General features: G+C 53.9%; 1 protein-coding gene across 1 annotated transcript in view; it reads left to right on the top strand.

The window, feature by feature from the left end:
* Grik4 (glutamate ionotropic receptor kainate type subunit 4) overlaps window positions 1–12,330 on the top strand; it is a 430,445-nt gene that overhangs the window by 311 nt on the left and 417,804 nt on the right. The gene's annotated exons all lie outside the window — the stretch shown is intronic.

The following is a 12,330-nucleotide window of genomic DNA, read 5'->3' as shown; positions in this document are numbered from 1 at the left end:
CACCCCGACTTCTGACGTCTCCGCCGCTCGCTCCCTCCGGGCCGCGGCCCGCACCCTGCCTGGCCCCGCTCCCGCCTCCAGCTGCCCAGTCCCCTGCACTCCGATGCCTGCGTCCCCCAATTCTCCACCTAGACCCCGCCACCCTGCCCCGTACTTCCTCTAGTCTTGCTCGCTCCCCACCTGCTTCCCCCTGCTCAACCTCTCCTCGGTTCCGACCCTCCCGCTGTGATCTTCCCTCTTCGCAGTCCAACTACCAGCCCAGCCTCTGCCCCCTGCAGGGATGACGGCCCCTTCCCGACACTGGCGATTCTCCCCTGCCTCGTCACCCTCGGCTTCTCCTGCGGGCCGCTCTTCCCTGCCACAGTTCCCGGTTAGACCAGCCCGACTCTCGAGCCCCCTTCCTTCTTCCCCCTTTGCCATCTGTCTTGACCGCCCCTGCCCGGGGCCTGGACTCCGGCCACCACCACACCCCCAACCCTGAAAGCCGTCTTGCTTTGGGCCAAGCCAACGTCCTATCAGAAATGACCCTCCTTCCTGCGACTAATGGGCCTCTTAGCCATCCCACCCTAGTTCACCCGAGTGGGAAGTGAGGGAGAAACTCTGGAGACCAGCATTGGGCGCTGGAGGGGGAAGGGGCTAGGTGGAGGGGGAGGGGAGCTCAGGAGATGTTCTTTAGTGCCTGAGTGGCTCCGACCTGGCTGGGGGTTGAGGGCGCTCTGGTGACGGCTGGGACGGGGGTTCGTCCAAGGCGCCAAGAGCACCTGTGCCTCCCTCCCCCGGCTCCCTGGAGCTGAGGAAAGTGAGGGAGGAGGTGGAGCCTGGGGAGAGTTGGCCCAGGGCTTTGGGTTGGGGGGAAGGAGCGACCAAGGGGATTTTAGAAAAGGCCCTCAAGCCAGGCTCGCTGGCAGTGGCCGGGCCATCCAGGCTGAGCTGGTCCCCTCCTGGACCTTGGGCTGTATGGTTCTTGGCGTCTGTACTTGATGCTGCCATCTTCCTCCTGGTGCTGTTGTCTGGTGATGCCACGCGGTGCCACCTCCCTGCCTCCCTCCAGTGGCTCTTCTGGGCATGTCTCCCAGGGGCCTGGGTTGTCTGGAAACAGAAGGGGAACTCTGGCTGGGCCTGGCCACTGTTTCTGGCAAGTAGGCATCTCTTAAAGACCAGAACAGGAGGGCTAAGGATTGGCCAAGAGGGTTGAGCCCTGCCAGGGACAAAGAGAACTACCTTCTCTTTGGCTCCCACCAGTCATCTGGTAGTAGTGACCCTTCCTGGAGCACCTGGCTAGCCTTGCATCCCCTGGGATGGGGCTGCAGGGGTGTGGCTTGGAAGGGAGCAACCCTGCCCTGCCTTAGTCCTGGAATGTCCTAGTGGTGGCGAGGGGCTGAAGAGGTGGGCTCTGTTCCAGCTCCGCCAGGGAAGGAAGCCCCTGGAATTCCACGGGGCATCCTCAGGCTGGTTTTATTTGCAGAAGCAGCGGCTCATGTCTCATCGTTAATCAGGTTTATTATTTTCCTCACTGGCTGGATGTGTTCCTCAAGGTCGTGACCCTTTAGAGAGTTAATCTAATACGCACACGTTACAGTGACTGGCTTTGTTTAATTTTCCAGATTATATTCATTTCTTGTGGCCTGGGCTTGCCCACCAGTTTTGCGCTTGTCTCTCCAGCTCCATCCCCCGTGTCTGACTGAACCTGTCACTTGAGACCTGGAGGCAGGGCTAGCTCTAGGAGTGGAGAGAAAGCAGCAGATCTGATGGGGATGTGTGTGAGTTTTGTGTTTTTCCCACCCTCTCCTCTAGACATCTCAATCATTAACTGAAGCTTTCCCAGCTCTGAAAGTTTGTTCTAAAGCTCTTGCTTTCCAGTCTGGCTTCCTTTAGAATGCAGAGGGAACTTTTGTATGCTCCAGAGAAGTGGATTCTTCTCTCCAAGATGCGGGAGATCTTGGGGAGCTCAGCTGCTCCCTGGGGACCTGGGTGAAATGGAAAGCCCAGAAGGAGGCTAGAGTGGTTGATGAGGAGGAGGGCTGTGTGCTGTGCCTGGGAAGAGAGCACTCTTGTGCTGCCTCAGAGAACTCATCCCTTCTGAGTGACAGACTTCTGCAGGCCTCTGAGTGCAGCACACAGGACCCACTTCAGCCTCAGCAGCGTTAAGCGTTTGCTGTGTCTGCCAACAGCCTCGGGAAAAGGCCTATGGATTGACCCACAGGAACTGAGGTGCGGAGATTTACATGTTTCCTAGACTCTGGTTTGCAGCACTGTGCTCTTGGGCAAGTTCCTGTTGCCTTGTTCTTAGCTGCTCTGAAAGCCCCCCACCCCAGCATATGCTCTTTCTCTTCACCTCTTCACCCTTTTGTTATTACTCTCTCTGGCATCAGCATAGCTGACCACTTGGGCTTCCCACAGTGGGGTTCTCACAGATTGCTGCATCTCCAGAGCCCGTAGCACCGAGGACTTTGCTTGGAACCGAAGGCCCTCGGTATATGGGTCCCAGCGTCTTGTCATGCCATGGCCTCTGGAGTGAACTGCCTGCCCCTCAGCACAGGCGCCTCATGTTCTCGTTCATGCCCTTCCTCCTTTCTGCTCTGCACAACCTCTTGAACAGCCTTCATGGAGCAGCTAGAACCTTCCATAGCAGGGAAGGGCAGATGTTCCAGCTGCTATCCGGAAACACCTGAGTTCCTAGCCCCACAACATTCCCTGTGTGACCTTGGCTGAGCCGCCTCACCTCTCTCAGCCTGACTTCCCTCCCCTGTAAAAACAGAGCAGGATAGTCTCCACTTCAGCGTCCTGACACCGTGGGACGTGAGGACACGGGGCTGTGATTTGTCATGAGCTCAGGTGGGAATCTAGGGTGTATTCCCTGCGTGGCCCCTCCTTCACTTTCTCTTGGTGGGTTGGGTCAGCTCTTAGCCCTGCCTGGTATTGAAAGTGATCTGCCTTGTAAGTGTCCCCACCCAGACAGTGACTCCCTTGAGGGGCAAAGCCTTTGCCTGACATCTGTTCCCGTTCTCCATCCTCCAGCAGAGCGGCCCTGCCCTTCAGCCCCCATTACCTGGCTCTGTTCATAGTGTGGACGTAAGAACTGGATGTTTCTTGATTATCACATTCTGCTATGCAAAATAGAGGACACCTAATGCTGAACAAATCCAACACGAAAAACAGGATTATATCACAGAACCAGGCTGGCTCAATTCTGGGAAGGAAGGAAGAAATCAATTTAATATTGTATTAGCTGAGAACTTGCTTGTTTCGCTCAATCACCCAGCTGCCCCGTGAGTTAGATCTGAGCGTTTGGGTCTTTACAAATGAGGGCTGAGGTCCCAGGGGGCTTTACGATGTTCCATCCTCTGTCCTGTGACATGAACCAGTGACAGCTTCAGACGCCAGCTTCCTCCCTACACTTGAGCAACATTTACTTCCAAAAGCAGAAGTAGCTGAACAACTCCATTGACTTCCCTGCAGCCCCGGGGTTCTGGAAGAGTCCCTTCATGCAGGGTGGGGGTCCATCCACCCTTCTTTCCACCCATATAGAATCTGGGTGGAAAGCGGTCCAGGTACCTGTCCTGGCTGAAAATGACAGCATGATTTTGAGTGTGTAGAAATGTGTGAAGCTATGTGCACATGAGTGCAGGCTGGAGCCGACAGGGGGCTCAGGCACAGGAGGGCTTCACTGTAAGGAGACTGAGCAGGAACCCTGCAGGCAGAACAAGGGGAGAGAGAACAGAGCCAGCAGGCAGACTGGACGGGGCAGGTGGAGAAGGTGTGGCTGTTGGAGGAGCTGTGGAGACTTAACTGACTCGGAGAAGTCCTTGAACGCCGGAGGGAAAAAAGACTCAGGTGATTGCAGCAGGCCTGGGGGAGTTGTTGAAGATTCTTGGGCAGAGAGTGTTATGCCGAAAAGGGGGTTGAGGGCTAAGCGGGGGTGATGGCAACAGGAAGGGGGAACTTGAGTGACATTTCCAAGGCGCAGCAGTACGTGCGGACAGATTGGTAACAGCAGATGAAGGAGCAGGAAGTGTTGGGATAACTTTGAGATTTCTAGCCCGGGAGACTGGAGAGAAGGGTGATGCAGCTTTTAGAAATAAGAAAGCCAGAAGGGACCGGCTTTGCCCAGACAGTGTGGAGCATTTGGGGACTGGGTTGGGTGGCCCATGGAGTTCCTGGATAGCTAGCAGCTGAGCAGTCCAGGGCAGAGCTGGGCCTTGAGCGTGTGTTGTCGGGGGGACTGTCATATAGCAGGGGACTGTCATATAGCAGGTTTGATGCCGGGATCTCACCCTCCAAACTCCTGCCAACTCTGCTGCCTCCCTTCATGACCCATGGACCCCGTGTCCCGCGCTAGCTTATCTCAGTATCTGTCACTTCCTGGAACCAAGTGGAGCTTCTGTCTGTGCAGGCAGGAGTCATTATATCTTCACTCATTGAGATGTCCCTAAGTGTGACAGACCAGGTACAAGTAAATATTTGTCCTACTCAAGAGGCTTGAGCTCAGGCTGATTCAGTGTTTACCACAGAGAAGAATGCATGGGCTGCGGTGCTGAGGCTTCGTTACTTGGGCCACACTTCCTGATTTTTGATTTTCCTCTTATTTGTCACCAGTCAGAGGGTCTTGGTTTGTGCAGACAGCAGCCCCAAGGACTGCCAGACCCCCAAGCTGGCAGCCCTCAGGTTTTTAGTCCTGACTTTGAGGCTGTATCTAATGGCTGGAGTAGAAAGCCTGTGAGACGTCCACCCTGTCACTGTGAGCCCCGTAAGCCCTCCTCCTCTCTAGCTGGTCCCCCTCCTCATCTGTGTCTCAGGAAGCAGTTTTCTCAGTGTGAGAAGGAAGACCAGACAGCTATGGTATTGTCCTTCAGGCTGTGTTTAGAATCTGTGTGGTGTTTTGGCTATGGAGAGACCGATAAGGAAGTTGGGGTACCCCTAGGGTCACCCAGAGCATCTAGGGGAAGGAGGATTGCTAGGGACTGGTGGAGGACCTCTCACAGCCCCACCCCAGCCCTTCATGGAGGAAGTAAGGAGGAGCCCACCTCTCAGGACTGGGGAGCCTAGTGCTGGCCTGAGTTAGGAGGCTAGCAGTAAATACATGTTTAGAATAGGAGTTTAAGGGCTGGCGTTAAAGAGGAGGATTTAATAGAATGAGAAATCAATAGCCCGGAGGAGGTTAAGATGTGTAAGTGAGAGGCCGGCTGCAGGGCACACTTAATAAAAAAGAAAAGTTTCAGATGATGGGAAGATGGAGGGACAGCCCGGCGGAGAACTAGACTGAATGCCCTACTCTTTCCTGGTGGAGGCATGAAGGCTCCAGTCCTGAGGTGAGGAGCAGCCTTCTGCCTGCTCTCTGGGGGTTAGGGAGTCTGGAGGCCTCCCTCGCCCCATCAAGGCTTGGCAATACAGTGGTTAGCACTGCAGCTGACAGTGTCTCACTGTCTTCCAGGTTCAGCAATGGGGTCCGAATCAGCTCTGAAGTGGCCTCTGGAGCCTCAGCAGGTGAGGGAGGTGCCCAGCAGTGGCTGCGCTTGTCCCCATTAGCAGGGTGATCATATTTCCATTTCAGAGCTTGTCACTCAAGACTAGGTACAGTGTCCCTAGCAAGGCTGACAGGAGGGTGGCCTGCGATGCCCTTTGGGAAGGTGATGGAGCTTGTCCTTATCCTTCCTTCCTTCCTTCCTTCCTTCCTTCCTTCCTTCCTTCCTTCCTTCCAAGTTTTTAAACCAATGGAGTCTACATTGGTTTTAGAGTAAGAAAGAGACGGAGAATGGAGGGCACTGGGGTCCAAGGAGCCACCTTGTAAGGTGCATGCAGGACCTGTTGACTGATCCAGAAGGAATCGTGGGCCTAGATGGCAACAATTACCCGGTGAGCACACCGTCATGTGAGCATAAGCTGGGTCAGGGTCAGGACGCCTGCCCTGGGTCTAGTCTCTGTCTGAGGACCAAGACAAAAGGCCACCTAACGTCTGCCCCAAGGGTGAGACAGTGGTCATTAGGAGCACCTGCTCCTCGCGAAGCTGAGGATCTTATGCAGAACAAAGCAGCATCTGCTTGTTTCGTGGCCGGGAAACCCCAAAGTCAGGAGGTTAAACAAATCCCAGGATCTGGTTCCTGGAATGTCTTGAGGTTGTGCTCCTGTGGATGACTCTCCAGCCTCTGCCCGCTCCTCGTTTTCTGAGAACCACCATCATTGAGTCCCCATGTGTCTAGGGTGGTGCTGTGCATGCACAGTGTGTCCTGAGCTGGCCTCCAGCTCCTGGGAAGTCAGTGCTGCTGTGCTCCTCACTATGAGCAGACCCATAGTTACATCGCTTGCCCCAGATGGCACCCAGCAGTGATTCGAGCCAGAATACAAGTTTGGTAAAGCTTGGTCCATGCTCCTGGTCTTCATGAGGCCAAAATACCTTGCTGAGTGGTTGCAAACGTGGAAGATGTGACAGGTCCCCTCTCCAACTGCCTAGCATAAGGTGCGTGCTCAGTCAGTGCAAATGACTTCTAAATTTACTAGGTTTACCTTATGCTCAACCAAGTCTTTGTGCTTTGGGTCCTTATTCCATCTCCCTCCGTGGGAACCCACTGGGATGTGAAGATTCCCAATATGCAAGAAATGAAGCCAGCATTCTGTTTCATTCCACTTGGAAACTCCAAGGCTTTTCTCCGTACACTGCAACACCTTGGCCAGGAAGGTGACGGCAGTTGTGGGGAATAGGAGGACTGAGACATACTGAAGCCGTATACTTACCTGACGGAGGCCATAGTTGCTTGATCCTTGCTCCCTCGGCGCTATGCCAAGGATGCCATGCGTGCATTTATGACCATAAGTTTATGGACACGCAGTGGGGACAGGAAGGTACATTCCAAGGCTGGGTCCTACGGTCAGCTAGATCTTCTAGGTTCCTCATTGGGCCTAAAGTCCTGGGCAGAAGGACCACCACTCTGTGAGCTTCTTGTAGTTAGGGGATGCTGCACACACCCCATCCAAGGGTCCCAAATTCAGATGGCCCAAATCTAAGAGCACAGAATGGGACAACTACGGCAGAAAGACCACCAGTCTATTCGAGCTAAAACAGCTTGGTGGGGGTCTTTCATTTCCCCTCAGCTGTCCAGAGCTTGACCTCAGACATGAGGGGTGGGGGTGGAGCTGACCTTTGACCTGTCTCCCAGGTCAGTGTTTTTCTTGTTCCCTGCTTCTGTCCTGAAATGTTACCATGTGCTCCCCCAACAACTGCCCCACACTGTCGCTGTTAGCCCTCCTTTGGGCCCTTGTACAAGGTCACGTAGCTGAACTGTAATGCCACCCCGTTTGCTCCACCTTTGTGTCACCACCCTGACCAGGCCCTCTCTAGAGAGCTGGAGGTGTGTATATTGGAGACACAACCACCTAGGAGGCAGGGACCGAATATCTGGGCATAGCCAGGAGGATGGTGGTAAGGGGAGGTCAGGCAGTGCTTGGATGCTTCGGGGGGGGGGTCCTCAGATTATCTGTAGCCCTGTAGATGTGGGGTGTACTCAATGTCCTGCTGTCTCTAGCGAGGCCAGTACCAGCAAGTACTGTATGGTGCCATGAGTGAGCGGCTTCCTTGGGAGGTGCTTGTCGGTAGAATTTATATCCTAGGACCCCTGACGATCAGTGAGCCTGGGGGTGCCCAGGTGAACCTCAGCACACAGGTGTGTGGGGTTGAAAGTCCACTGTGTAGATCCCCAAGTGCCTTTCTCATCTTTAATGGTGCTGTCGTTCTCTGGTTAGCCCAGCCCTAAGTGAGATAAACCAGTGTAGGGGTGATCCTGGGTCTGCCTGGATCTTGACCCAACTGGTCCTGGCACCAGGGACTCCAGCGAGGTTAGGGAGGGCAGAGGTGGCATCTGGGGTGACAGCTGTGGTTCCAGATCAAGGTGGGGTGCACAGCTTCCAGGAGTCCTGAGTAGGCTCTGGGGACAGAAGCCACATCTAGGGGTGTTAGTACAAGTGATTGGTGTAACATGGGCCTATGTGCACTCCAGTTAGTTAGCTAGAGCCTAGTTGGTTATATGACGGTCATTGGCAGCATGGGGACTGGGCACCAGAGGAGCAGAGTCCTAGGAGAAAGGCCCATCAGTACAGGAACACAAGGCCCAGGGATCTAGGAAGACTCCTCGTCTGGTGTCACCTTTCATCGTCTAGTCCTGAGCCCAGCGGGCCCCACCGTGACCCTCCTTGTGGACATTGCCAATGCTCCTGGCACTTCTCAAGGCTATGGTTGGTTCCCCTCCTTTACCCTTTCAGGCTGGTTGACGTGGATGCCTGCAGGGCGGGGTTGAAGGAAGCCTGGGATCTAGTGTAGGCACCGTGGGTGAGCCAAGGTCACCTTGTGCTATCTGACCTGAGCCCAGAGTGCCTTCTTTGTTTCTCCTCTGAACGGGGAAACTGAGGCTCAGAGTGGGGAAGTAACTTGCCTTCTGGAGAATCAGGATTCCGTACATTTCATCAGACTTATTCCCGTATAACCTTTCATGAAAAAAGAGAGGGCCGGAGACCCGCCACCCTGCCCCTGCCTGCCTGACTGCATTGTTTTCTCCCCACCAGAAGCCAACTGCTAGCCAGCCTCTGAGAGGCACATGGAGAAGAGACTAAAGGACACATATAAATCCACGTAGACATCAAAAACACTCATCAGATCCGAGCCCAGCTTGGCTGTGCCCTCTGGGTTGGGATGGGCAGGGCAGGACAAGCTGATGGTTTCTTCTAGCCAATCCAAAGAAACTTCCAGAAGCAAGCGGACCCATCCGTGGAAAGGGAGGACTTAGCTTCCTAAGGAGGGGAGGCTTGATTTGTAGGAAGCTGTTTGGTACGAGCGTGAGGAGACAGGAGGGGCCTGGACAGCCCACATGAGAGCCCTCTTTGCCTATGTTGCAGCCTAGATAAGGCGGTGGGCACATCCAACGGGAGGGACGAAGATGACAAGGCTCCTTAAATCATAAAGTTCATTCAGAACATCAGGTATGATTTTATTCACATAAATGTCAAAGTGTGGTAACAGAAGCCAAGGTAGCTGATACTCTTGGAGGGGCCCTCGGGATCCGCTGGAGTGCTGGCCATGCCCCGTTTTGTGATCTGAGCGTGGCTAACACGGGCATTCATTAGCTGGCTTGACCCTTAGGTGGGCTTTTCTGCCCCTGCCTTCTACTTCAGCTTCAAAATTGAGACTTAAGTGCTTATAATTATTATAATGGCCAGGGCCTTATTGCTGAAGTCACTTGACAGAATACTCAAGAGGAGACATGAGATGGCACTAATAAAAACACTAGGTGGTATTTTTTGAGCACTTTATGCAGTGGGTCACATGCATTTTCTTATTCCATCCTGCCACAACCCACATTGACAAGTGGGGAAACTGTGACTCAGGGAGTTTGCTGAAAGTCACCTACCCAGCCCATGGCTGAGGTGTGGCTCAGGCTAGACCTGCCCCAGAGAGCTGGCATTCTCAACCCAGTGCAGTCTGCAGGGCGGTTTGCCATTTAGCATCAGCTTGACCCCTTGCTTGGGTAACTGCACCATCTTTGCGGTTCTGGCTCTAGGTCCTGCGCGGTTGCAGCTTTCCTGGAAAGTGTGGGGTACCCTGAGTTCCTGCACTGTTCCCAATCCGGGGATACTTCCAGAATGGAGTTATTGAGAAGCAGGAGCCAGGAGGGAGTGTGCACACTAAACCAGGTGTGGGGGTCTCTGGAGTTGGAAGAGGCTGTAGGTGCCCAAGGATGCTCAACTGTAACCCTCCAGCCAGATCCTACCAGGTGAGGGAGAAAGACTTGCAGTGTTTATTTCATGGGGGAGGAGTTGGGGCAGGGAGGAAGCTGCTGCCTCCCTCTGTGGGTTCCCTCACTGTCTCCCTGAGCTTTGCTGGGGCTTTACAATTTACAGACACCTAGCGGTTCACCTGGAGATGGTGGGGGTAGGGCTGGGGTTGGGAGGAGCATGGCACCTACCTTTCACACACTCACACAAAGGCACATTTGATGTGTGGTCTTGTCTGGCGAGAGGTGTATCTTGTGTTTGTGTGCAACTAGCAGAGCAAGCAACGCTCATGCTGCATTGTTATTCAGATTCCTAGGCAGGTGGGAAAAGGGGGGAGGGCTGGTGCTGGAGAAAAGTCCCCTCCCAAAGGCAGCCTCACTTCACCTTGACTGGAGGCCTGCCTCTCTTCTCGAACCCCAGCCCTCAGCGGGAACAGACAATTCTGTGTGCCTAGCAATCTTGCTTGTGTATGGTGGTCTATGTCTTAGGCTTAAGTTCAGTTTATTACTCTGGTCACCCCTGTTTGGCTGGAGGCTGGCTGACTACACACACTCTAACGACCTCTCTTGTGAAGGGGTCTCATCCATTGGGCAAGAACCTATAACCGGGTGGTGGTGGTGCACGTCTTTAATCCCAGCACTCAGGAGGAAGAGGTGAGTGGATCTCTGTGAGTTCAAGGCTAGTCTGGTCTACAGAGCGAGTTCCAGAACATTCAAGGTTGTTACACAGAGAAACTCTGTCTGGAGAAAACAAAAAACAAAAAATACGAACCCATCTGCAGTGCTGACTCTGGCTCCCAGAGTAGCTTTGGATTTCTGACTCAGAATCCTTTCAGACAGCTGGGGATCCCTCCTTCCATCTCCCCTCCCACTCTGGCAGTCCTGTGATTTTACTTTCCTAAGGCTCCTCCCACATCCTACTCTAATCCCTTTCCAGAAGTACCCGGCCCTTTCCCCCTTGCACAGCTTGCCACACTGCTCTCCAGCTGCAGGCTCCCTATTGGGCATAAGCTTAGAGGCCAGGGCTGGGTCTGTGGGCCCCAGGGTATGGAGCTTTTCCTAAGTTACCTATCCTTCCCGGCAGCTCAGTGGCCTTCTTAGGAATCAGGGGGCCCTAAGTGTGAGTCTCTAGAGCCTTCCATGCCTTACCCTTGCTAAGGCCCTAAGAGTCCGACCTTGAAAGAGCCTGTAGGCGCAGGTGGGGTGGGATGTCTGCCTTTGACAAATCGCTCGTGGTCCCAGGATGTGCAGGCTAATTCAAGTGCAAACAGTGTATTAGTATTTATTACTCGTGCTCCACTGCGAATACAATTTGAGTTTTGAAAATAATGGGGAGTAAATGAATCGGTGGATAGCCTGTGGGGAGAGGAGCCCAGGGAAGGATGTTTCAGGAACAGAGTGGCAGGGGACCTGGCTGCTGCAGAGTCTGCCATGGCTTCTTTGGGGGAGCAGCTCCCCTAAATGTCTAGAAAGGGGAGTAGTTCATTGGCAGGGCAGAATTTGCTGGAAAGCATATTTGCCAATGGCGGCTGCGTATCTGCAGGCTGAGGAGGTGGCTGTTGTCTGGGTGAATAGCCCCCGAATATCTATTTCAGACATCTGTGCTTAAAATCCTTAATGTGGGAAGCCGTTTCCTCTGAAGTCTGTCCCTGCGCACCAGAAAGCTCCTTTGCTTTGCCGTGACTGGCTTCTAGGGCAGACTGGGCTCTGCCACATAAGGTAGAGAATGCCATTCAGAGACCTAGTAAGGGTCACAGGAAATCAAGAATGCGCTGTGGGTTCCATGATACAGGGAGATTGGAAGTGCAGGGGGCTGCAGGGTATGAGACTGAGGGGCACTGCTACATGCTTTTGCCTATAGCAGACAGCACTTGCCAGTTGGAGCATCGTGTACTGGGATGAATACCCACTTAAATAGGACGAGGGTTGCTGGTGGGCACTTAGGTGGCACAGCCCTGGGTTCCATTCCCAGCATCCTGATCCGCAGTCATCAGGTATGGTGGTGCCTTGCCTGTGATCCTAGTACTTAAGAGGTGGAGGCAGGAGGATTAGAAATCTAAGGTCACCCTTGTCTATATAGGAAGTTTGAGGTCAGCCTAGGATACATGAGACTCTGGTTCCACAAAAAAGAGAAGAGACTTGCTGCTGGGTAGCTGGGGGAGTCAATTCAGCTCTTGGTGACTTAGTTTGCTTGTAAACCGATGATGGTGAGAAATGCCTTGGTGCATTTCTAGATGAGGAGATCGCGCTGTCTGGCTTCATATCCTTCCAGATACCGGAAGGCAGTGCCCATGCTCCCCCTCCCCCTCCAGCTTTGGCTTTGCCTAGAGCTTGGTGTTCAGATGGCACTGGGAGGAGGATTCTGTGGGGAAGGAACCTGCAGCAGCCTTGAACGCGTTCTGTTGTCAGGGCTGAACCGCCAAGCTGTGGCTCCTGTGTGGTTGTCTGTGGAAGAAGGCGGGAAGAAGGCAAGGCGTTCTCACCTCTCCCTTGCACCTGTGCAGACCTCAGTCCTCCCGTGTGAGCACCAGGCTCTCTCTGAATGCTGGTGCCATCACATCTTACGGGAGCAAGG

Source organism: Chionomys nivalis, chromosome 4 (assembly GCF_950005125.1).
Source record: "Chionomys nivalis chromosome 4, mChiNiv1.1, whole genome shotgun sequence".
NCBI lineage: Eukaryota > Metazoa > Chordata > Mammalia > Rodentia > Cricetidae > Chionomys > Chionomys nivalis.
Note: the sequence above shows the minus strand (reverse complement) of the source record. Positions and strands in the feature narration are given on the sequence as shown.